Source organism: Gallus gallus, chromosome 1, assembly GCF_016699485.2.
Source record: "Gallus gallus isolate bGalGal1 chromosome 1, bGalGal1.mat.broiler.GRCg7b, whole genome shotgun sequence".
Lineage (NCBI taxonomy): Eukaryota > Metazoa > Chordata > Aves > Galliformes > Phasianidae > Gallus > Gallus gallus.
Window position 1 is genome coordinate 99,642,540 of NC_052532.1, and position 27,405 is coordinate 99,669,944.

At 36.2% G+C, this 27,405-nt stretch overlaps 2 long non-coding RNA genes across 2 annotated transcripts in view; one reads left to right on the forward strand and one right to left on the reverse strand.

The window, feature by feature from the left end:
* Window positions 1-10,423, forward strand: part of LOC107055161 — a 91,419-nt gene extending 80,996 nt beyond the window's left edge. The window contains exon 3 of the long non-coding RNA XR_005849618.2: window positions 9,705-10,423. This is a non-coding gene — a long non-coding RNA (uncharacterized LOC107055161). The remainder of the gene's footprint in view (window positions 1-9,704) is intronic.
* Window positions 1,470-27,405, reverse strand: part of LOC121109215 — a 31,854-nt gene continuing 5,918 nt past the window's right edge. Inside the window, exons 2-3 of the long non-coding RNA XR_005849625.2 lie at window positions 18,796-18,942; window positions 1,470-8,819 (exon numbers count right to left, since the gene is read on the reverse strand). This is a non-coding gene — a long non-coding RNA (uncharacterized LOC121109215). The remainder of the gene's footprint in view (window positions 8,820-18,795; window positions 18,943-27,405) is intronic.

Genomic DNA, 27,405 nt, shown 5'->3' on the forward strand with positions numbered 1-27,405 from the left:
TGAACTTTTCTTGAGCAACTGGCAATTCAAAAGCAACATCTTTTCAAGATCCACTCCTCCTCAAAACTCCTAGATGATATTCTGATCATGAATATTGTGATGAATGCATACCTTTATGGATAAGCTTATCTGTTAAGGACAGTACAGTCTTGAATCTTGAGTCTTACAGTATCAAACTTTCATTTGCCCACTCTGCTGCACAAACTACTAAGCTACTGAAATTTCATGAACTCTTAAATCACAGTTTCTGTGCCTCAGATTCTATGTTATAAAGTAGTTTTCCTGTCTCTCAAGCATCTTGCAAGGATATATGCCCTGGAGTCAGTGAGAAAGACAAATATTTGTAATACTTAAAAGAAATTTGTCTTGCTGCATCTTGAAGAGTACATGGGAACATACAGCAAGATATGTCTGAAGAATAACTTATCTGGTGGACAAGGTCGCTTTAACCATTTAGTTGCACAAAGGGAGAATTATCACAACGTGTGCACTTTCCAAAATACAGGCTTAAAGTTGCTAACAAATTAGTGATTAGTTATACAAATTAGTGTAATGTAAATCAGATGTAGTGCCTGTGGGAAATACTCCTACATTCAAAATATGGCTATGGACAAAGGAATTGTGTCATTCATTGCTTCCCTGATTAGCATTTTCGCTGTCAAATATCTCCAGCTATCCAATGCAGAAAGGCCTCATTAATAATTCAGAGTAGCTACATGTACTGAAATATCTTCCTGGTATTTACCCTGTCTGTCTATTGTTGTCAGTCTCATAGACCATTCGGTGCCATTATACACTATCCCATCCTTTCCTGCTGCCCTCTCTTTGCTCCTAGTGCAGGGTGAAAGCTGCCCTGTAGCCCTCTGTGCCGTGAGGCTTCATATCCCGCAAGGACACCCTGGGGCTGTCAGCCCTTCCCCTGTGGCACTCCCAGAGCTGAAGCTCAACCAGGCTGGGCAGTAGACGCTTAGCCATGGGGTGACTGCAAAACCCAGCTCAACCCAGCTGCCTCTAGGGCCTGGCACAGCCTCCACCCTGCCTTCCTATGGCAAATATAGCCCCAGTGACTCGGTTACAATGTGACATCATTAATTAAAACAGAAGGAAGGGAAAATGAATATGTCTACTCTGTATCTAATTCACACTGAGAAATACTGACAGAACTGATGGGAAATAATTTTCTTTAATAATATAAATTCTGTTTCAATAATTGACTTCCTTCTAATTCCTTCTTTGAGAAAATGAATGTTACGCATAGTCTCATAATGTATTTTGTAAATTATGAGTGATTCATGAAAGAGTTGCCTGTGATGAGGAATTAAAAACATGCAACCACAGATTTGGATCTTAATTGAGTACTTCGTGTTTCCTAGTAATCTGATAATAAATCTTTCACTTTTTATGGTATAGGCTAACATTTTCAGAAAAATAATTTCGTTTTCAGTAAAGAGGTCAGCTGTTCTTCTGCTTTATTTCACCATGTTCTGTGTGATACAAGGTAGATATCAAATATTTCTCACTTGTCTGCTGATCTCTAGCAACATAATCTAACACTAGGGCACAGACCTGAGAAAGGACCTTACTTATGCCTGAAAGGAGACCATCAAATAAACAATCCCTCTAGTATTAAAGATTCACATAAGTATATAACTATCTGGTCTGAAAAATACAATTTTCCTTATCTTACTTTAGGTCTAGGTCTTTTTTTACCAGAGCATGTCATGATCATTCCCTTGGAAATGAGGCACCTCTGAAAGTCAGAACAGCCCAAGACAAACCCGAGGCCTGTGGCTTTCTGGTAGCAACAGGAAAATCTTACTGGGCTACCAACTGCATTAATCTCTGTTAAAATAATAAATAATAAAAATAATCACTGCTGACCATAGGTGTGCAACCCATGAGGTATTGCCTTCACTCAGGCAAAGGAGCATCATGCCACTGAAAGCCAGCAGGTTGCAAGCTTCTACTGTTGCTGCAGTGATGCATGGCGGAGGGAGTGCTACAGATACTCTCACATGCACACAGTAAAGTATGTTCTCCCTGTCAGAGAATTTACATGGCTTCTGTTGAAAGAAATAGCTATGCTGTCTTAATATGCACCTGATATTCAGTTTCCCACAGATACAAACTCCATTTCTAGTGATATAGCAGAAAGGCTTTCCTCTTTGAATTAAAATCATTGTTGTTTGTTTGCTTGTTCTTTTTTGTTGCTGTTAAATCTTTTAGGTGATTTGCTTAGTCTATGACAACTCAATAAATATTTGCATATAATTGATTTTCTCCTAAAGCTAAATTCATTAGACCACTGGTCCAAGACCAATTTTGCAAAAACTAGATGGATGAAAATTACAGCTTAAATTTTATTGGATAGCTGGATTCCTGCTCCTAGATCTTCTCCAGTTGTTGGATTGTTAAAATAAAATGCTGAATAAACCCTCATGTCTCATATCATTACATTTATTGTTGAAAATTACTGGTCGATATTTGCTTGCACATTAACTAATAATGCTGGCTATTTCACTGACCGTACAGTATCAGTTAATAACAATCATGATGCCTTACACCGTAATAAAAATTGGCCTAAAAAAAAATCAATAGATTCCTTCTTTTGTATCAGGGAAGACTGAAGAATAATAAATCATGTAATTTGAAATGATTGTTCAGTCTGACAGCATGCAATTCAGAATTGCTTTGAAAAATAGGTAGAGTCAAATTCTAATACAAAATGCATCTCTAAATTTATAGCTTCTGTGTAGAGACAGGTTACTGCAACAGGGTCTTGATTAATTTTCTGAGCTTAAGTGCATAATGCAAGTTTGGAGTTCACACAAACAGTTTTGTCTGTTTGTGGGTTGTGCAAGCTAGAGCAACAGAAGTTGTCTCCTGGTGCATCATGAATTTGATGACATCATATTGTGATTTGTGACAAACATACATACAGAAGAACAGAACACTGATTCACCTAGGTGAAAATCCTTAGGTTTCATATATAAGCATCATAAGATTCTTTCAGGAACAGGTATTCACCAACAAAAAGACAACCACTAGTACAAATCAACAATCAGCTACAGCACACAGGCTATGACAGTAATGGTACACGAACACATCAAAATGGAGTGGCTTTCTGGCAGCTGTTTATATAGAAAAATATTACTGCTTTTAAGAGAAGAGCTGTCTCAATTTTATCTTAAGGATTCAAATACAGCTCTATGGAAGTTTAAACTAGAGGAGATATATTGAAGAAACATTATTAATGAAGTTTTAGCATGACAAAAATTATATTAATTCATACTCATGGTAGAAGAATCTCTTATCTTTTTTCATCAGGACAAATAATGGTTTGCTATGAGACTACAAGGTTGTTATATTGTGCAGTGGTTTATTACCTCATATATTCAGCAAGGCTAATTGCTAAATATTTTTGACAGGTAGTCCTCTCAGCACCTCCTAGTCAAAGACAGTGTCTTCCCTGCCTGTGCATATTCTGGAGTGGCCAGTAGGGCGAGGCAGTGATTGCTCCCCTCACTATCTTTGTAAGGCCTCATCTGGAGTACTATTTCCAGGTCTGAGGCCCCCAGTATAAGAAAGATTGAACTGTTGGAATGGGTCCAGAGGAGGGCCACAGAAATGATCAAAGGGCTGGAACATCTCTCCTATGAAGACAGGCTGAGGGAGCTGAGCTTGTTTAGCTTGGAGGAGAGAAGGCCCCATTGTGGTCTACAAGTACTTAAAGGGAGTATATAAGCAGGAAGGAGACTGACTTTGTATACAGTCCAGTAGCGGTGGAGCAAGGGGGAATGGCTTTAAACTAATACAGAGAAGATTTAGATTAGCTGTCAAGAGGAAATTCTTTACTCAAGAGGGTGGTAAGACTCTGGCACAGTCTGTCCAGAGAAGCTGTGGGTGCTCCATCCCATGAGGCATTCAAGGCTGGGTTGGATGCGGCACTGGGCAGCCTGATCTAGCTGGTGGCTGTCCACAATGTGAGGGTTGGAACTGGATCTTTAAGGTCTTTTCCAACCCAAACCATTCTGCAATTCTATGAATATATGATTTTTCCCTGTGTTGGACTTTTACTTCAAATTCACTCCTCTTTACATTCTCTGTAACAGGACTAAAACTATTCTGGAATTTCTGGAGCACAGAATACCTGAAGAATAAGTCTAGGCATGAAGTATTCCTGTTTGTGCTTTGCTGCATAATACTACATTAGCCTTTTTACATGTCATTCTATTTTCCTTCACAGCCCTTAAACATGTGGGCTTTATATTATATCACTTTTCATAAAACTAAAACAATGCACAGAAAAACAAACAAACAAACAAAAAAACAAACTACAATGAAATAAAGCAAAAAACTAATACCTATTATACTGACTAGCTACATTATACAGCCTTTTACATTATTTTTCCTGACAGATAAAATAACATGAGCATTCTGACTCAATATAGTTTAAAAAACATTATTCTACTTACAAAATGGCATTAAAATCCACATGCAATAAACATTTCAAAAAATGAAATAATACAATTAAATTTGACCAATGTAGATTAAAGGAGTATAATGCTTTTATTTTAGATTATAAAGTGCTACTACAAGCATGATATTAGAGTGCTGATAAAGAGAAGGAATTAAAGGAAAGAGATAATTTTGATGTAGAAATATTAAAATATGAGGTTTTGGAGAAAAGAGAAACCAAGGCAATAAAGTAATTACTGTGCAAATCTCTTGGACAAGCTGGAGATTTGTAAGCAAAGAAAGGGAGAAAAGAGAAATGGACACATGGAAGTGGAGATTATGTGAAGGAAGAAATAAAATGTATGTAGGAGAAAGAGTTGTTAGGATATTGAGAAAGGGTGAAGAATCGGACAAATGAAAATGAACAGACATGACAGGTCCCTTTTCTATCTATTGGATTTCTTGACAGTCAAAACACTGTGTGACTGAAGACTAGTCTCAGCTGTGGGGCAACTATTGATTCTGGTTCAGTATGCGCAGCCAATGAAGGCAATGGATTATGGATGTTGTGAAGCAGCTTTTAGAGAAGGCCATTTGCCACATCAGTTTCTAATTCTTTCTGCTATCTTAGTCAATGTTACAAACATTTTGTCTTGTCTTTATTTCTCTAATACCACTGTCAGACTCACTTACTAGTTGTTCTGAAAATTCTTTTATTTACCCATGTGTCCATTTGTCATACATTTTCATTTTTCAACACAACTGATGAAAATGAACAGATTTTGCATTGTATTGCTTTTACACTAGTGTCAATAACTTCATCAGCTGAAATTACAAAACAATGTAGTTGATGATTTATCATTATTTTTCTTAACAAAAATTATTGAATTGTCAAATGAAATTGACTGAATTGCAATCAAATAAAGATTTTCTTTGCTTTGGTTTTTCATTCTATTAAAAAAATTGAACTGTGAAATTATTATTCACCACAGGAAATGAAGTGAGGACGTCACCAATTATTTGTTACTAAACAGAATCCTGAAATCAGCCTACTACCCTGAAGATATTTTCCAAAATTTTTACTTTATCCCTGGAGTTCTGAATTTGGAACAACTAGGAAAACAGCTGTGCTATCAAAGCATTCTTGTCTCAAACATCAAAAATGCCGAAATGGAACTGAATGTTCTGCAGAAGTATTCTGAGTATTTATACCTCAAGAGAAAGTTAAAAATGCATTTTGTATAGAAATGGGGGGACATTCCTATTTTAAAGGACCAGGTAATTTGCTGAGAAGACAGCTTCAAATTGGGAAGAGCTAGAGGGTAGTAGCAAGTCCCTAAGAAGTCACTGCAAACTGCTTACAGTAGCAAGTGAACAAAAATGAAATAAAAATAAAAAAAATTAGCATCTGTTCTGATTACTAAGGATGTTAATTCAGTTTTCATGAACTTATTTTTTTACAGTAGACTTCTGTGAGGAGTGACAGAAAGTCCTTTATTCTGATACACAGGAAAAAGAAGAAAATATTATTTTTTTTCCCCTGGAAAGTAAATTATAAAGAATCTATATTCAACAGATCTTTTTATTTTCCTAATCTGTGATGTCCAAAAAGCTAAGTAATCAGAAAAAAGAACAGAAATAGAATCAAATTTTTGAAAATGTATCAAAAATTCACCACATCTTTCTAGCCTCCTGTTATTCCTACTAAATTCCGGGGAAGTACTCAATTTGGAATGAATAAAGCCATACCGAGATCACAGAAATGCTGAATTTCATGGAATTCACCTATTAACAAACCAATCTATCTATGATTTCCTATGGTTGAGTTTTTCAACCTCTGTCCTTTGGATCATAGGATAAATCAGTTTGAAAGGTATCACTGCAGGTCTGTCATCCAACCTTCAACCCAAAGCAGGGTCAGATACAAGTTCATGCAGGCTGCTCAGGGTTTTGTTCAGCTGGGACTTGAAAACCTTGAACCACGGAGTCTGCAGTCTTTCCATGCAAAACTGCTCCACCAGCTGTCTATCCTATCAAGGAAAACATTTCTTCTCACATCCATCCAGTCTGAGCCTCTCATGAACACATGCCCATCGCTTCTTATTCTCCAGGCTCTGTAAAGAGCCTGGATCTGCCTCCTCAGCGACCACACTTTAGGTATAGGCAGGCAGCTGTTAAGTACACCACAGCTGTCTTTTCTCATTTTCAGTTTGCACAAGCCCTAGACCATCAGCTTCTCCTCACAGGGTGAATGTGCCAGCTCTCGATCATGTTTATGGCACTTGGTTGAACTTTCTACAGTTTCTCGTTATCAGACAGCTCCAAACTGGATGCAGTATTCCAGATATGATCAATCAAGTACAATTGTGTAATTCCTTTCTTTCATCTACCTGTTCACTCAATCCAGGATGCTGCTGGCTGTCTTTGCTGGCTGGGCAGGCTGCTGGCTCATACTCAGCTTTCTCATGGGCCCAGAGGTCCGGACCTTTTCCAGCAGAGCTGCTTTCCATCAGACTATCAGTCTCATGCCTATATTTTAGGCAGTTTTTCATTCCAATGGACAAGATTTGTCCATCTATGTCGATTTTTATAGGGTTTCTATTGGACCGGTCTTCCTGACTGTTTAGGTCTCTCTAAATGAAAGTTCTGTCCAAAGGAGTATCAAATGCTTATCCCAATCTGGTGTCATCTACAAACTTGAGCATATTTCCTAAGAGTCACTGACTGAGATGTAAAATAAGACAGAGCCCAGGATGAAATCCAGTGGTAATCCACTTGTTACTGGCCTCCAATTAGAGTTTGACTCATTAAATATCTCTCTGAGTCTAATCATCCAACCTTTTTCCCAGCTGTTCAGACAATAATGTCCTAATTTGGGCAGAAAAATATTTCAGGAGACTGTCAAAAGCCTTACTCAAGTCCTCACTAAGCCTTAGTAAGACTTACTAAAGATAAATGACATCTGCTACTATTAATTCACGCACTTAGGCATTTTATCTTAGAAGATAATCAGACTAGTTAGGAATGATTTTTACTTGGTAAATCCACAATGACTGTTCCCCATCAATAATTTTTTCTTTCTCTAGCCAGAAACATGTACGTAAGGGAATTGCTCCATGGGACTGAAGTAAGGGTGACTGGGACAAAATTCTACTTGGCCTTTTTTGAAGGCCAAGTAATCATCACCCTTGAATGCTCCCATGAACTTGTATTGGTCCAGTTATCCTTCACTTGGTCTACATCCAGAGGTAACTCTCCTCCTTGAGCCCTGGCACTAAGTGCAGTGGTCTGGGTTACCTTGTAATGTACTTGCAGAAACATTTTTTGTCCTGTGCCCCTTATTGGTCTTCGCTCTAGTTGAACTTGAATTTTCCTGACACCATCCCTTCACATCTGGTCAGCTTTTCTAAGTTCCTCCTTTATAGCCTGTTCCTGCTTGCATCATCAGTATATAGTCTGTCTGCAATGGAACTTCGCCATGAGTTCTCTGCTTTGTTCGAATTTGTAGGTGTGTGGTGTAGCTACAGACCAACATTCTTTCTCTCTTGCATAATGAGATTATTATTGCATAGAAGTCTTCCTTTATTTCAACGGAACACATACAACAGTTCTTCCTCCAACACTTCTGCATTCTTTGTAGCATAATCAGCCATCTAAAGAGGTATCTCCCACATTGCTGGGTACAACTGGGCATATCATTTACCTTCACGATCTGTGAGAAGATTGTTAACCTCTTCTACATAGTAGAATTCTGAAAAAAGTGATAGAATATACTTCACAACTATACACTGTTTTAAAATGGTGCACCCTAGTACCCCAAAATACAAGCATTCCTACTAAAGAACATATGCATGCAAACACTAGAATTACCAGAAAAGAAGAGAAACAAAACCTTGCTGCTAGTGCTGTTCCCTGAAAGGAGGAACAATATGAGCCATTTAACACCAAATTAGCTAGTAGAAGAACCTAGTAGTTAATTCCTTAGATAGCAAACAGAAGGAGGGATGTGGCAATTATTCAATAGACTCATATTTAAATGGATCTGAAAAGCATTACTAATGTTTGAACTATTTTTTTTTTTTTTTCATTTCTTGGGTAAAGAAATTCTGTGTAAGAAATTAGATTTCTCAGTTGAGAGATGTTATAGAGCCTTATAGAAAAAACAGAATAACATGCTTTTTCTACCACTAAGCACAAGAACACACACAATACAGGCTGGTGTTCTTCAGAGTCCTGTTGCAGACATCACTTTTTCATATGTACTAATCAAGCCAGGAAGATCCTCCTTCATTGTTCTGATGTCACGACAGTCTAAATATTGCAACTCTTTTTTCTTCATACTTTGGATGATGCATTTCTACCTAGAAAAATATTAAAAATATTGAAATTATACAATTGAAGTGAAAAGAGTTTGGTTTCATGCCATGTTACATTTGTTACTTCTAGATTCTTCCTGACACTTATCTGCATGATTTGTTATAGTAGGGAAGACAAATTCAGAGAGATGGAAAGAAATACTAACAGCAAGCTTGTGCTAAATCTACTGTTATCATACAAAGAACTGTTTTTCTGCCTACAGCTAGATAGATTTAGTCTAAATTTTAATATCAGCTTTTACTACTGAAAGGGAAAGCTGAAATAAAACATGAGCATAAATGAAATAAATTATACAAAAATTACTATAATTATGAACATCAAAGTTACTTATCAAAACTCCATCTTCTTTATGCTAATTATTTTCCCAACAGATTATTCTGAATAGGATGAAGCCATTTTACTTATGAAAGAAAACTAGTGTTTTCCTGTTCCCTGATAATTAGTCATTCATATTTAGATAGTTTTCATTCACTGCTGCACAGGTGCCTCAACCTTTGCCATATAATGTTGAGCTGTATTTAAAGAAGTACTCTTTGAATACTTCTAAAGGAATAATAAAAAAAAACTGTATTAACAGCTTAATCACCCTACATCTCTCCAAACCTCCAAACAAGAGATCTGTCATGTGAAATTCATCTTTTTTTTTTTTTTTTTTTTGGGAAAAGCACTCACAAAACAGTTCTGACAGACTAAAATACGACAACGTTGTATCAGCAAGCTTGCTTCAGCAGCCCTGCTAATTTAACATCCTATTCAGGAGATATTCAATTTCCATGGCTGCTGGCCATGAAGTTTCAGTGAACTACGGGTTGGCACCTGCAAGATTTAATTCCAACTCATTTAATAAATTTCTGTCTTCTTCATTGCAGGTACATGAAATGCTGACTGCTGACTATGGCTATGACACTCCAGCAGAAGTATGCACTATTCTCATACCTATATATAGAAGTCAAGGTTACATGTCCATCAGACTTGCAAACCTATGTTTGGATAGACCACAACTGATGACACATAAGAGGGAGAAAAGTCAATGAAGAATGATATAAACTGAGAAGTGCTCAGAGATGTCAACAGGAAAAATGTACCTTGATTGATGCATTCCATCTATGTGGCCTCTGAATACATTATATACTTATGGCTATGCAAAGTTCTATTAACAGTAAACACAAATTAAAAATCTTCCCCGTATCTTCTGAGATACTGCTACATGATATCATGGGCAAGTTAATGGAGCTGTGCAACCTATTCATTTTCCCATAAGCCAAGATTTTCTGTTAAAGAGCCGCTGCTAGCATGCTACGTCGAATCAACCATAACATACCATACTCTCTCACCAATACTGTTTGGTGTATCAGATCTGATGTAGCCTAGACAGGAAGTTCATATAAGAATCAATAATACAGGACTACTTCTAAACTACTAGGCTATCTGCTTTTACCATTTCAGCCACAAAACCTATTCTAATTCTAAAAACATACTTCATTGTTTCCAATGAAAACTGCCGTGAAAATTCTGATCCATATGATAAAGCTTCAATATTTTGACTATTTCAACTGACTCACAATTAAATGTCAATGAAGTAACCGATGATATAGTAGTCTGGTATTTCAGTCAGATACTGAGTGACAACCATTAATAGAAAAAGCAATTGTTGGTGAAACATTCATTATTTTTAGTAAAACAACCAAACAAACAAACACAGACACTCAAAACAACAGAAAAACAAAAAAACAACCAATTACTTCCTTTGTGCATTTGATCAGATCACCTGAAGAAAAGGATATCATTTTTGAATGTATTTATTTGTGTTGTTCCTGTAAACACAAGGAATATTTGTATTTGATTCCAGCAGTCTATTCATTGTTATGCATCAAAAGTCTATGCTTCCTTCTTGACCATCTCCTAAATGTCACTTGCCTGGCTACTGAAAGACAAATGACCAGCAAAGAAGAAGTAGAAAAAAAAGAGTTATACACCAGGCATCTTGAATCATGATTATTCTGTAGAAGCTGTCTATCTATCTCTTTTAGCCAATAGATATTTGCTTGTCAATAGATCTTAGTCCATTTGAAAACTTTCATTGACTAGTTTGCATCATGACAAAATAGAAATGAATAATAGGAAATCCCTGGAACAGTAAGAATAAAGAGAAGGACTTAAGGATGAGAAGGGAGCTAGGAGATAGTAAGAAAGCAGAATGACACCATATAGTCACTGTTAAAGTGCAGAGTGGTGACAGAAAACGAGGAAAAAGACGTAACAGGAAAAAAAATCAGAAAGTAGAAAAGGAAGCCAGTATCTCGTACATCTCTAACTGTTATCTGACATAGACCTCTTTTCTCTAATTCCCATTGACACACATGAACAGCTCTTCAGCTTCTTGTTATGCATGCAAGCAATATCTGCCCTCTGTCTCTTAGTAAACTGAAAAAATTTAACTCTAAAAGCCATTCAGACTGTGTAAAAGATATCACTCAAAACCACAGCTATTGCATTTTTTTCAATCCTCCTACACAGCATGATGAACTCCTATGATGAATTACGCATCTGTGTTCCTGAGAAGTGCACACAAGAATAAGAACTGTGGCAAACAGTGCAGTGTGCTTTCCTTGGGTGTAGGAGAAAGCCTCCCTTTACAATGCAAAAATATACTACTGCTTGGAATTCAGTGAAAAATTTCCAACAGGGCTTTCAGAAGTCCATTTTTTATTTTTATTTTTTAATCACTGGAAAGCGAACAGCATGCTGAAGCTTCAGTGACTGCTTTTCTTCACTAATTTGGCCTCATTTCACAACTGTAGATTGCTTGTGCCCAGATTTTATACACTGCTTTTTTCCCTCTCTCCAATGTGCCAATAAAAAAAATGTTTTTTCATCTGAAATCTTATATTTATCACTGTTGGTGTCATTTAAATGAATAAATCTATCAGGGAGTAATGTGCAAGTCAATAAAGTAATGTACATATATCAAATAAACTTTTTACTAGGTAAGGTATTATGGTACAGGTAATAGAATTCTTTGAAATATACTATAAGGCAATATTTTTAACGGTAACTGTTAATTTCTGCAGTAAGCCAATAAAATTGTGCTTTTATGTTCTTATAAAGGCCAATTTTTAAATATTCTAAGGCACCTTAGATTCTTTTAACCTTTGAATTAATTTCTCCTTTGAATTAAGTTAAAATATATTCTACCTCTTTTTTCTTCAAAGATGAGAGAAAAAAAGTGTCTACAGTTAGTACAGCTTCCATAGAAAATCAGTAATGAAGACCTCAACCTTCTAATAGACTCAGACTTACTGAAACCTTATGGTTACATAAAATAATTTTTTGGAAGGTAGGAGTAGAAGTAAAATGGATTCCACAGACATTTATGCATTGCATCCTCTTGTTTATCTGGACAACCTACCTTAAGCCAGAATGAGCTGTGTTCAAGCCAGAATCTTACACTATCAGAGCAATCCTTTGACTACTTAATGCAGTTGGCTGCAAGGTTTAACTGTAGTTTTTTTTCAGATGCTTTGCTGGAAAATTAAAAAGCCTGGACAGCAAAGAGATGGTGGAGTTAGGTCTCAGTGCATGTGCTAGATGATTGGGTAGGCAAACATTTAGGCTGGCTTCTGTCAAAAATTTTGAAGGAACCTTCAAGTTATCCATTGGAACAAAATACCAAATGTAGTGGGCATTACAGCTGTATCAAAAATAGGCAGATGAATAGGCATAGATGTATTTCTGAAGTATTATCATGATAAGACAGATTTACCTCAATTTTTTTCTATTGCCATGTGGGCATTTTTATTTCATTTTTCATATAGAACTTCTTAGATTATTCTTTGTAATAGTACATAAGGAACTGTATGTCAGACTAGGGTACTGCAAACAGCTTGAAGCCATATGTCCTTGCCACAGCACACTGATTTCAGGCTTCTGTGTACGCTGTGAATCAGTAACTTTCCAATCAAATTTACTCGGTTCACATGCAAAATGGTGTTTTGTTTAGATTTTATTACTACCAGTTCTGTCAGACCATCCTTAAATCTGAAAAGCAAGCTACTTTTTTTTCCAGTTCATGTATTTTTCTAGTTGCAGTGAGATCTCTGATGGCCCAATTGCACCTCTTTTAGCACAGAACATAGCTTATGTTGTTACCATTTCTATTTCTTCTGAACCCTTCAGGTTGCTTAGGCTGTTTACTTGTTCAAATGACTGCACAAGTTAGAGTATACAATGTAAAACAAAAAGTTTTTTTTTTCATTTATGTGGTTAACACTATAGTAAAAACATCTGAAAACTGAATACTGAGGTTTTCTCAACATTGAAGGCCACAGAAGAACAGAACAGTTTTTACTGCTTCGTCTATCTGCTGAGGAGTTTGCCAAGACTTCCAAGTGCCTGCTGATGTCCCAGTGACAGACAGTTCAGAAGGCTAATTACGAGCCACCTCAAATGGTAGCAGAAAGCAGACACTTTCCTTTTTCAGGAGAAAGGAGGCTGTTCATCTTGCAGATGAAATTTATCAAAGAGAGCATTTTATTCTAAGGTTCTGCCTCAACTATAGCAGTGAAGTACAATGCATTAGCAAAGACAAAGGACTCCAGATGCTAATGATAAAAAGAAGCAAAATCATCTTCATGCAAGCTAAGATACTCATCAGATCTTTGCTGGAATGATTTGTGCATAGCTTTATTGTTTGTGTCGCTGAACTGCCCAGAAACTCCATCCATTACTGTTAGCACCTATGCTAGTATGTTCTAGAAGAAAATTATGCCTGTCATGGAGAGAAGAGTGCTTTAAAGAGAAAACACAGATAATCAATGTAAGACAAGTACTGTTAACTTCGTAGATTAGAATTTGAATTACTGCTAGGCAAATTCCTCAGTGCTGAAAACCATCAGAAAGAAGTGAAGCATCTCCCAAAGCCTGTCCGTGGTGGCAAAACTCTTGTTTCTTGTCAGCTTCACACTTTGCTGTTGTTAGAACAAGACCAACAGTGGAAGCCTGGCTGGCAGCTGCTCTTCTGAATGCTAATAAAAGGTTTCAGCACCTCGGGGAACTAGGTATCCAGCTGACTGATTTCAAGTTTCAAGGGTCCCATAGGGAATGGTTATGTACTTGCAATGCAGAACAGGAGAGGTTTGTTCTAAGGTTAGGCTTCGATTATCTATCAAAACAGAACAAAATGTATGTAGTACTAATGACTTGTCAGGGTTGAACACACTATCTGAAAACTTCCATCATATTACACTAATTTAGAGATAAACATTAGTTCAGCTGACTTAGGGAAAAAAAGGCTTCCTTGGCAGATGTGAGGACATTTAAACTCAAAAATTATCAATAGATATTTGCCAAAATATCTGACATCCATATTTTCCTGGATTCAGGCCATAAATGCAAGTAACATTCATAGAAACATAGAATCATAGAATGGCCCGGGCAGAAAAGGACCATACTGATCATCTAGTTTCAACCCCCCTGCTATGTGCAGGGTCACCAACCACTAGACCAGGCTGCCCAGAGCCACATCCAGCCTGGCCTTGAATGCCTCCAGGGATGGGGCATCCACATCCTCCTTGGGCAACCTGTTCCAGTGCATCACCAGCCTCTGTGTGAAAAACTTCTTCCTAATATCTAACCTAAACCTCCCCTGTCTCAGTTTAAAACCATTCCCCCTTGTCCTATCACTATCCACCCTCATAAGCAGCCATCCCCCCTCCTGTTTATAAGCTCCCTTCAAGTACTGGAAGGCCACGGTGAGGTTTCCCCTGAGCCTTCTCCTCTCCAAGCTAAACAAGCCCAGTTCCCTCAACCTTTCTTCATAGGAGAGGTGCTCTAGCCCTCTGATCATCATAATGGTCCTCCTCTTAACTGTGTACGTGAACTTCAGAGAGGAAATATGCAGAGATAAAAGCAAGTGAGTAAAGGTGGAGAGCAAAGGGCAATAGAGAGAAATAGTATCAGAGGGGGATAATCATAATAAGACTTAATTATGGACAGTTTGTCAGTAATTATGGTTTCTTAAAATGAAATTCACATTTTGGACTGTACTTCTAGGCAAATTTAAAACAAGAAAGAGCAAGGAAAGTCAGGACTGTCTACTAATTGCAACACTGATGTGCAACAAACCTCTGTGACTTTCATGGTATTCAGCAGTTCCAGAGTACACTTGGGAAGTAAACACCAAGGAAAATTTAACCCAGCAATAGCAGTGGGACATTTTGCCTTGCAGGCTGGGATAGCACACTTCCAATATTCATTTCAATTCCAAATTCTAGTCTCTGTTCCCTCAAAATTCCATTTGAAACAAATCTGAAACTGAAAGTTTTATAAAAAGGGCTACATACATTGTATATCAATACCAAAGCGGTTTTAGTTTCCTACAGACTTTTCCTCTCCATACCCTTGCAATTGTTGGTATTCTTGTTATTATAAATATGTATATATATGTATATATGTATATATATATGTAATCTTTGTTATTATAATTCTGTCCCCTGAATTTGTCCATTGGCAAGAGTAGAGGCTCAAAAATGGTCAAAAATGTTCAAAAATTCCTGAGAGTAAAGTTCGAATTTTCTTAGTAGATGATTCCACTGCAGTGTTCAATTTCAGGTTAAAGACTTTGGTAGTTTTTCGTATTTTTTTCTTTATTAATGAACTGGAAGAAAGTTGTTATCATTCAGTACTGAAATGAAAACAAACATTGAAGTTTCAGGTTATTATTTTTTTAGTTTGAATCTTTTCATTCAAATTTCATTTTTGGAACTCCAGTTGGAAAAATTAGACTGTTCCTCCAAGGAAAAATTATGCTTTCTGATCAAGCCTGTTTCAAACTGTCAAAATTAAATCCCCAGCACACACAGAAGTTTATATTCCAGAGAAGCACCTTTCCTAACTCATGTACTTATTCTGATCATTTAGTTCACCTTTGTTCTCTTTCTTTATTTCTCAAAGATGACGTGAGTAATTATTATTATATTAGCTCTGGTACCATGAGTGCTACAGCAGACTTGCAGCATAATTTTCTTCCTCTTTGGGGAATTGGTATTTTTATTCACAGTACAAGAAAACCAAGTTTGTGAACAGAATATTTTCCTCTGTTTCTGTTTCTTTATTTGGTGTTTGATGCAATAAATTGATTAGATAGACTAGACAGTAGTTTCATAATCCTGTTCTGAGCCTACCAGAATTAATTACTGTTCACATAATACTATTCAGGAAGTATGTTTTAAACAGCAGAATACTCATTATGATATAATTTTCAAGAATGCCATCCACATGCTATAATTCTCAACAGTTATGGGGACTGGTTCCTTTATACCATAAAAGGGCGAGACAGTTAGCAGGTGAGGATTTATCCAGTTGACGTAATGTATGGTCCTGTGTGAGTCTGTCATGGCACAGTTCTTCCTTCCTCTTTATTAGATTAGATTTCACCTGCCTACAAGTACCAGTGTCATGCTAATGAATGCTGACGAGGTAAAATAGCTAAATAATAGCATTTTCACTGGCTTCAAGACACTTGGTCTTAAGCACAGACTTTTGCATGAGGCATATGAGAGTTTTGATCAAATTCCCTAGAAAGAAAATAAAAATAAAGGCACATAAAATACATTTTACAAAAGAATTCTTTAGTAGTTCATTTGCTGTCTCATAAAAAATATTCAGCATCCACAACTGAATTAACTTCATAGTTGCATATGCAGACTGCAAAATTGTTTCTTGTTCATCTTGGCCAGGTTACTGTAGTAATATACTATTCTTCATCTGGTGTGTCCCTCAGTGAAATAAATAGGAAACCTATTAAGATTTAAGGTTTTGTTAATGCAAAAACACAAATATCTTTCACAAAGGACTTATTAGCACACTCGAAAATTCTTTCTGATAGCTAAATTTATTGTTTAGATGAACACAGAAGATTTTTCTCTCACTAAACACTCCCTAAGGCAGAAAAGTTAACCACTGATGACTCTACTTCTATTGAAAAATTTTCACTGAACTTCTCAAATTTATCAATTGAAAGAGTATTTAAGGCTCCAAAGTAGAGCAAAAATAATGAGTGTTGTAAAAAAAAAAAAAAAAAAAAAAAAAAAAAAAAAGGGCATAAATGTAATTCCTTAGGATTATTTAGCGAGTTAGGAGAACAACTTCAATCCTGCAGTTACATAGGTTGTTACATAAACCATAAGCTAGAAGTCTGGGGGAAGCCTTTTTGTAGTTCTTCTAACAAAATCACAGCATTTGCACACTTGGCTACTTCTTATACACACAGGTGATCATATTTATCCTTATATGGATCCTACTGTTGTCCTGACATTTTTCTGTTTGTTTGTTCCTTCAGTAATACATCTGAAAGTGCACCTATTGAACACCTGAAGAACTACACAGCTACTAAGGAGAGAAACATGTTAAAAGTGCTAGCAGGGGTAGAGTATACAAATCCCTACTGAAGGAGAAGTACACGTTAGAGTAGTGGTGTATAGTTAAATGTAGTAAAGATTTTCAGAAACTATTAGGTTGATATTGTACCATATTGAACAAGGTAAAGTCATCCTGTAATGGTTTATGTCCATTTCATCACGACTTCAAAGATGGATGCAGAAATTATATTGATTTTCATGGATATGCAAGTAGATATGAAATCTGAAAATTCAATGAATTCTGGGGTATATATATAATGTAAATTAATATATAATATATATATAAAATATAAATTAATATATAAAAATAATATAAAAATAATAATATAAATTCTGGGGTATGGAGCACATCTGATGATCTCATAATAGGATAAAAAATTATCTATTACTTAAAGAAAGTATGCTACATTTCAGAAGTTTATTTTGACACACTACCACAACTAGGATGTTGTCGTCAAATATGGGTTGCCAAACTTCTTTGTGCCATTAGGATTCACTTAAGCCTTGACTCTAAGCACAGAAAACCCTAATGTGGAACATCTAATTTGTCGCACAGTGAAAGGTATCAACATTAAAGTAGTAATGTGAAAAGGGAAACATTGGTCAATACAACAGAATGAAGTATAAAAGAAAGTATCTGCTGTTTTCGAATGAGAACTTGACAATCAGCTCCCAGAGTCACTGCAATTAAAATCATTAGGTGAAAATCATTTTACCAAAAAAGTAATAAAATAATTACATAATAATTTCCTCTGAATTTATTTTCTGCTTTTTTTTTCCAACCAATGTCTCCACAGATCTATGTTTCTAGTAATGATTTACTTCTACAAGATCATTTTGCTTTGTAAAAGCAAAAGTAAAACCTCTCAAACTTATAACTCAAATAATTCTTTTTAGTTTTTAATAGAAAGAGAGTATTTTTCCAAAGTTACACTGGTCAGTCTCTATAGTAACTACCACAATGTATTATTAATAAAGGCCTGAAGATGCAAAAAAAAACCATTTTGGTTATTTGAATATATCTCATGGTCAGAATACAAAGCTGAACGGATGGAAAAGCACTCAAACAAGAGACACATATGTGAATGGGTTATTTACAGGTCAAGAAGATGCAAAATGGAGTTCAACTGTCTCCTTCTTTACTGAAATCTGCAAGTTGGTTTGAGAAGTCAATAAGGAGCTTTTCTAGCTTTTGAAAAGAGAGTTGGTTTCCTTAAGCTTGACTTCCTTTCTTGCTTTTATTTATCTTCTCCTTACACCCCCAGAAGATGGCAGTATAAGACTCTTCAGGAAATAGTATGAGGTTAACATTTTCATCCAATTTTCATCAAAAATGTTTTTTTTTTCCCTTTTTATTTTTCCTTTTATATTAAATCTATGTCATGAATTTATTCACATTCTCTACAGAAGAACTGATCTGTTTCCAGAAAGCTTCCTTCCATTCACCAGAACATACCCGTACACATCATGTCTATTCACCTGAGAGCATCAGCAAAGATATTTGTGGAATACTTCTGATAGTTCACCACTCTGAGGTACTTACCTCATATTAAAGGAGTCCACACAATTAAGTCTCAGCTTCCTTCCTTTAATTTTCATTCTGGACAGTTCATGTGGCTTAGGGCAATCCTGAATAAGGCTCCATGATGTCATGGAGATCTGGGCAACAGTTCAGTGTCATCACATCAACCTAGATCAAAGAGATACTGTGTTCATGTTAACTGTAGAAAGAAGATTTCCATGTCTTAGGAAGTCAAGTCAGCATCAAGTCTCACACTGGCCTCAAGGTAAGTGGAATAAGATCTGTAATACACATGAGTTCATAATAGGATGCTTGGAGAATTTTCAGTTTTTGTTTATAGCATTTATATTAAAACAAAAACAAAACAAAACAAAAAACAATACAACAATACATCCTATATTTAGGTTGTTCAGATACTCAAAGCTTTCTAAGTATAATACCCTCTACACAGAACCACTCACTTTTAAACTCTATGCTTTCAAGATGGAGAGTGAATGAACAATTCACAGAGATAGAACACTTAAGGAGAGACAAGAAAAAAATACAAAGTCCATTTCCAGTCAAGTATTGCTACAGCAGTGTTTGCAAACATTTGCAAATTCTCATTGATTATAAAGATGGCTTATTATTATATTTTCCTTAACATGCTTATCATTTTTTTTAAAATACAGTACCTCACTGTACATGAAATCTTGCTCATATATGGCTATTATTGAAAAATTTTTAACATTCAGACTGAATCCAATCCTTTCTTGAGCTCATTAGTCACCACAACATAACTGTTGACGCTTCTGCCAACTAAGACCACTACTTCTAGAACAGTTCCAGCATAGACACTTGGCTGCATTCCCTTTGTCCATCCAACTAAGAAACACTCTCATGTTTTCCATATCAGGCAGCTGGAAGAGCCACAAGCACTAAGATATTTTCCATTTAATGCTTTCATCATTTTTTCTCCCTTCTCAGAAAACAGAAACATACACTTTGTATATACTAAATGATTTTCTTCTTTCATTTATGGCAAATATTCTCAAAATTTTCAGTGCTTTTCTAAAGGAAGATGACATAATTAGCATTTTCTCTTTACAAAGAGATAAGAAAATAGGTAGAAAACTTCATGCAACAAACATTGGTGGAATAAAAGCTGTTTAAATGGAGGAGGGTTAAAAAAAGTATAAAGCTATATCCAAAGGAAAAGATTCAACTAGTAAAAGATTTATGATGTGTTGAAATAAAATTATCTTCCTTTGTGAGAAATCTAGTCCTAGCCCAAACAACAATAAATGGTTATCAAGATGTATGCAATAAAGAAGTATATGATATCTAAATCCCTGGATAAAATTGAATAGTTCTGTCGGGACTAGTATTAGTTAGCTTCAGTGAAAGACAGGAGAACAAACCGGTCTCATGTTAAAATACATGGAGAAGGAAAAGAAGAATCTTCAAATAAAGGAGAAGAAAAGAGCCTGATGCACGTATTTCAGAAGAAATCATAACGGGTAGGAATAACAAAGCGGTAGTTATGCACTTAAGATGAATTGGATAGATATCTTTATTGAGCTTTCAGCTTCCTTGCCCCACTCCAAAAAAAAAAAAAAAAAAAAAAACCCAAACAAAAAAAAAACCCACCAAAGAAAAACAGAACCCAAACACAGAACAAAACAAAAGAACACAAGCCAAACAAACAAAGAAAAGCTCCTAAAAGATTCACAACTACCCACAATTAACCACTTGACTAAAGTTAGGATACAACAATCTAACATTCCTTATCATATCGAAAGCATCTCTAACTCTCTTTAGATTTCAGCACAAAGATGGAATGTCCTAAATGAAATGGACAATTTTTTCAAGTTTTACGTCTGCAGCAGCTTACACAGAACACAAGAAACAATAGTTATCTTCTTTGTTTTAAAATAGATAACTGATGTTTACAGCACTTCATTTCTTTATAGCTATCACTACTCTACCTGGGTAGTAGGGAGTATTATGCTCTAGTATCTAACATATATATGCATGCATATATATATATGCAACATATATATGCATAGAATATGTGACAATATATTGCTTTACATTAGTACAAAATATGTGTCTGTGTATATGTACATACAATATATATTCCCTAACTCTTGATGCTGTTTGGGTCTTCTTGAAATGAAGTATAAAAAATAATTTTTTTTCAAGATTTTTCTACCAATGACCTTGTTGGAATTAAACAAAAACTCTAATGGAATATTTGGACCACAGTGATGAGATCTTTCAGAGATGATTGGGGAGGGCATCTTTTGCTGCTTTCAGGTAAACTCCAAATATACTCCACAGTTTGATTTTATACTCATTTTTAACAATTTTTGTTCTATTTTAATATAATTACTTGTCTAACTTTCTTTTATTGAGCTATGAAAAGTAGTTAATTTTTAGTGTCAGTTAGATAGTGTATTTACCTTACCCACATGCATGTTAACAGGACTGTGGGAACTCCAAATGTATTCAGAGACTGATGAAGTGATATTTTTTTTTGACAAGATGATTGTGAAAGGTTAAGAGAAATCCTTAATTATCTTGCCCTGTGGCCTATCCACATGGTGGCAGCTTTGTCAGTGACACTATCTCTGCAATTTCATTACATAAATTCCTTAATATTTGAGTTGTTCTACAGGCTGTCTATAAAATTAAATAGTTAGAGTTTACACTGAATGTGAAAGAACAACCTGACTTCAGAGGAACAATAAACTTTAAAATCAGTTTTCCACAGTGAGTTCTCTTGAGAAGAACATGAAATATTTTTCATTCCATCCACTCATGGTTACTTTCTGTCATTTGGTATTCAATCCTAGTTACCTGAAGGCATTCCATGTTTGGAAACCCATGAAGCCAAACAAAGAATTTGACAAGAATCATATTAACGAGCAGATATCCTTAAGGTATTCCATACACTTTAAGTCAGATAATGTATCACATAAGCTTACTACATAGATCTTTCAGTGTAGCAAGTGTAACTGGCATTCTTGCTACGCCACTATTTGTTTTTGCGTAACTTTAGTCCTCATTTTTTTTTGTGGTATTCTGGGTGTTATACCCTCTCACAATAAAAATAACCTTTGCCAAATGTCCTCTAGGAACATAATCATATCCTCTTTCCTTCTATAAAGCTATAGAAAGTTCTTTTAATCTTTTACTAATCAATTTTCTCATACAGGAATTCTCATTACTTAAGTTTCTGGATTTATTTTTGTGCTGGTGATATTAGCAGATCTCTTGAACAAAACCTTCCGCTCCTAATACAATTGAGACTTTAAATCAATAACATAGTCTAATGAGATTATCCATTCTTTTCCTTAAAGATGAAACAAAACCTACTGATTAGACTTTCTAGAGGATGATTTTGTATTCCATGTATGCTATCTGTTAAATAAGTTGCTGCAGGGTGCATTGTGTGGATTGCTTTTAATTGTCTTCATTTATTTATTTATTTAAATGGTTCACTGCAAGAATTTGCAGGGAAAAGGGGAAGAAATGAAAGGAGGAAGAAAAAAAACTATTTAGAGTAAACTGCATGATCAGATACTATTACTGGCCAAAGCTCAGTTTTGGGCAGGAGCATGAGAGCCAAACCTTCAGAGTTCCTGGCATCCCCAGTATCGATCAGCTGTCATTGGGAATGCAAGAACCGTAGTTATATCTGGCATTCCTGCTTCTGCAACGTAGGGAGGATCACAGGATAGCTTAGCTAGTGAAAAGAAATACCAGTGTGTCTTGAAGAAAATGAATTCTGCTTCCTGCTGAATCAGCCACCTTATAGTTGCAGTCTAATTAGCAAAACACTTGACAACTGCAACTGAATTAATCCCAGCTCTCCAGGAATTAGAGTAATGAAACAGTGAGGAGTCACTGACACCCTATTACCACCATCTGAATTATGGAAAGTTATGAGGCCATGGTAGTTCTCCAAATTGAAGAGAGATCTATGACCATGCTACCCCTTACTAGAGAAGTAATCTTCCAAGATTTAGGTAGCCTTAACAGACATTTTGTCTGGAAAGCACTACTACCTGTAGTTCAGGAGAATAAATCAGAGACATCACTGTTTTAGTGTCACATGTTATGTTACAATAGTAATATGACAGTAGGTTTAGCCTCTTTCAGAGCTTTAGCATCACAACTTTTTTGATTCTAGTAAGTGAGTTAGATGACATCAATGAATCACAATGTCTCATATTTCAAATGAAAAGCTAAAAGGCAGGGAATATTATAGGTACAGAAATGTAAGATACAAATTAAAGTTGGTCATCATGCTGTCCAAATACTGAGCATTTTGCTTAATCAGAGCACTAAAGGTTAGGTGTGCTTGAAATAACAAGTCTGCACTTTTGTAGGTTTTGCTTTGTTTGTGGCTAATTGCCAGTTGAACTCCAAGTGTTTCTCCCTCCACATCCATTTCCCTTTCTCAAGTTGTACTTACACAAGCAACCCACTGTCATTACAGAAACATCTTAATTTTAATCTGTATCTATCCACAAAAAGCAGAAAGGTATACAAGCTGTCTGCTCAGACAGAAAAGCTGCAATCCAGTTGCTCAGGGATCCAGTTGCCAATTGATGAATCGGTAAAGTGGTATCTTATGAGCACAGCATCTACCACCACCCTTTCTACTTCCAACAAAGGACAGCTTAGAAGAGTGTCTTTTTTGCAGGACTTCTGGTTGGAACAAAGTCAGGGCAGTGAAGGACAGTTGCGTGCAGGAAATGTGAGAGGAGTGGGGGTGAATGAAGGGGAAGACATAGAACAAGGGTGGTGGTGTGTAACTGTCAATCCTCAGTACTGAAGCCTAAGAACTCATGGGAGACTTTCCACAGAGAGGAAGTAAAGATCTAAACCATTAGATGAGAAGTCCTTAGTCGTTATCCTTCAGTTTTCTGGGGCTCTTGTCTGCTATTAGACTACAGAGTAGAGTAAGAATCAGCTACTTTGAGATCTTGGCCTGTCTCTACTCAAGGCTGGATCAGAGAAACCACACTACCATGCATCACCAAAATTATGCCTTCCTGGGCATGAACAGAGCTCTTTATTAGTGGACACATGGGTTCAAGTGACAGGAGATCAAATCAGCTGACTGCATATGAGGATGTCATGATTTGAGAGAGTATGTAACATTTCAAGCTATCAGCCTTTGAAAGACCAACAGGGAATTGTAGATTAGAGATTAAGCAACTTCTTACTTCAGTTTGTGTCTTAAGCATATAGGCCTTGCCAACCTGGATGTTCAAGCAAGATTGACAAACACTAACTACATAATACATTCCACTGTAAGGTAAACTTCCTGTGTGAGTCTTCTTCTAAGGAACTTTGGATTGACCATTAAAAAAGGAATGCATTTTTGTCTCCAGAACAAGATTTTTATTTTGAAGTTTTTCCAAGTAATATTGTTATCACTAGAGTGTTTGGATCAGAAATGAAGCAAGAAAAGCTTGCTTTGGTTGTCATTTGCTGACAACCAAATGCAATAGCATCTGGAACAACTGTGGACAATTTATGCTCATCCGTGTTTCTGATGTCTCTTTTCCTTTGCTCATGCATTCCTGTTTTATTTGGTCATGACATGCCATTAATATACAGTTCACACAGTTCAATAAGCAGAGATGTAAGAAATCATCTCTGTACGCACAGTCACGTCACACAGTCGCACAGTGAGTGTATTCAGCCTGACTTTGACCATATTTTGGTCTGTTTTAATGCAGTGTGCAAAGTATCATCTTTCTCTGTATCAAAGGCAAACACATTAGGTAGGCTGACTAAGAGATATGACTGACCTGTCCAAGCTAGGAGGAACACACCAAAACACATACTTTTATGAGATAGATTTGGGATTATAAATTGCCATGACCAACACTGCATCTTTATTCTTCTGCTTGGAAGATACAGAAGAAGGTGCATAAGGAACCTCATAATACAGCACTACAAATTTTTTGAGTTCTTAGTTGCAACCTGCGCAACTTTAGCTCAGAACAAAGTAAGAAGCAGAGCAAAGCTGTGAAACAAAGATTTTTTTCCTTATATTCAAGTGTATTAGAGTTACTTGGGTCATTATAGAGCTGACACATGAACAAAAGCGGACACTGAGTGATGGGCAGGCATTGAGTGATGGGATAGACAAAGCATTTCAGCTGTGAGGTACAAATACCTCCACCAGTAAGAAGATACAGCAAAGCTCAACCCATAGCTCAGGTTCCACCAGTAAAATAAGGATCTGGAGACTGTCAGGCAATCTGTTGCTGAGCAGCCATAATAGTCATCAACCTTTATTGGTGAGCAGATCTTCTTTGAATCACATTTTCTTTTCAAATGCTTGAAAGCAGATGAGAAAAAGAGCATGAGTGTGTTGGCCTAGTAGTCATTCTTTAAGAAACAGGTAAATTTTTTAGGGGAAAATAAAACTGTGTTTGAAGAAGTCCAAGATAAAATCTGTCTTCCTTCTCATGTAATCACTGGTTCACAAGATATTTGATGGACACTCCTAGCAAGCCTGTCCTACTCAGTTCTCAAAATAGGATTTAAGAGTAAGCAGTAAAACCAAGGTCTGGAAATTTAAAGAGTGAGTCCTATGACATTCCTGAACTTACTACCCAGAAAGTCTGTAGAAAATTCCGAGCTGCAATGATTTAGATAAAATACATAAGCAAAAGTTATGATTGGATAGCCACAAAGATCACAACAAAAAGGAAATGTGCAGTGCACCTTTCATGCTGGGAATGCTTTATATAAATAATTCTGGTATCTGTAATACATACGAACCGTAGCATCCAAATGAGGTCTTGGTCTGTCTTTGTCTCTGATAACACAGGAAAAACAGGTTAACATAGAGAAAGAACAGTATTAATTTCAATATTTCTATTGTCTCAATTTGCTACATTATACTTGTTGAACATCAGTAATTAGGATTTAAGTTCTCATTGAGACAAATCAAGTAAAGGAGTAGAGAAGTTTGTGTTCAATCAAGGATATATAACAATCTCCCCTACTTGAGGCCACTGGGACTCTGAAGCTGGGTGCATACTGTGCACTTGCTGCTTCCTTGCTGAAGAAGACAGAGAAATCAGCAGCTAGAAATTTGGCTCAGCTATGAATTCTGAGGAATTACTATTTTTACCCACAAAGACAAACTTTCTAACAGTGCTTTTCAATTACCTCCTTGCCTTGAACACATTTTCAAAATAAAACTCAAGAGTTGTCAAAATATTCATTTTGGTATTGAAAAGAGGACATACTCGAATCTCAGTCTGGGACAGAAATCATAGAATGGAATCATAGAATGGCCTGGGTAGAAAAGGACCTCAAAGAACATCCAGTTTCAACCCCCCTGCTATGTGCAGGGTCACCAACCACTAGACCAGGCTGCCCAGAGCCACATCCAGCCTGGCTTTGAATGCCTCCAGGCACGGGGCGTACACAACCTCTCTGGGCAACCTCTCTGCTGCTCAGAGTTAGTATTTTGCATCTGATTTGAAAACCGGGCTAAATTAATTTTCATTCTACTGATTATTCTGATCTAAAACCAAGAAATACTAATAAATTATGACAGTATCCATGAAGATTTTGTTGAATAATTAGCTTTAATGGAATTTTAAGGAGAAAAAAATGTGTTACTTTAATAGATACAAGATATCACAGTTTAAGAATGCTTAAAAATTCTGTGAACTAGCAAGTTTTGTGCTAGCACATAAAAAATATCTTATGGCCTTTAAGAGAGCCTGTTTATCTAAAAGGTTTTTTTCATTTTTTTTTCTGCTATATGTTATATCTAAATGGATTATAATTGAAGGAAATTAAATTACTTTGGTCCTCGTTGGCAGAGCTTGGTGTAACTGTCAGTTGTGCTGCATTGCATGTACAACCACACTGGTATTTTAAACAGTGCATTGCAGCACTATGCATAAATACCTGAGTTAGCACTGAATTAGCTGGCTTCAGAGCTGGGTAGATTAATGTGGGAACAGCGCCCCTCAAACTGGGCACAGGGTATCATAGCTCAAGCTCCTCACTGTCCCCAGCTGTGCAAAGTGCGGTTTACAGGTATTTGGGAATTTCCAAGTGGCACTGCACTGCGAAAGATAGATGTATGTTTTTAGACACTTGAATAGCAAATGAGGTACATTTTCTTAATTCTCCTCTTTTCTGTGCCTGTTTTTCTTTTGACTCGCATCAACTTCAAGGCAGGATGGTACCTCACATGGTACTGAAGGGGGGTTAATGAAACATAAAATTTTTTGAATCCCTTCCCTCCTCGGATACATCTGGCAACTTCTCAAATGTTTTTAGGACCTATACTGAATAACTTTCATAACTAAAGAATAATAATACTAAAAAAAAAGCCCTAAAAATATAATGCTATTACAGTACCAAGAGAACTGGCAGGAGAAGCTAAGTAGCTTAAACTGTTTTTGGAAGCCAATGCGATATGAAATTGATAGAGCTCTAGCAATGTTATTTAATAAATTATCTGTATGCAAGCTACTGTACAAAACTCTTTTCTCCTCCTACTTTCCATTGTACAACGGGCATCTGTAGAAACTGCATCATCTGGGGTCGTGGGCAAATGACAGAAAAATTTCAGATATGAGTGGGAAAATGAGA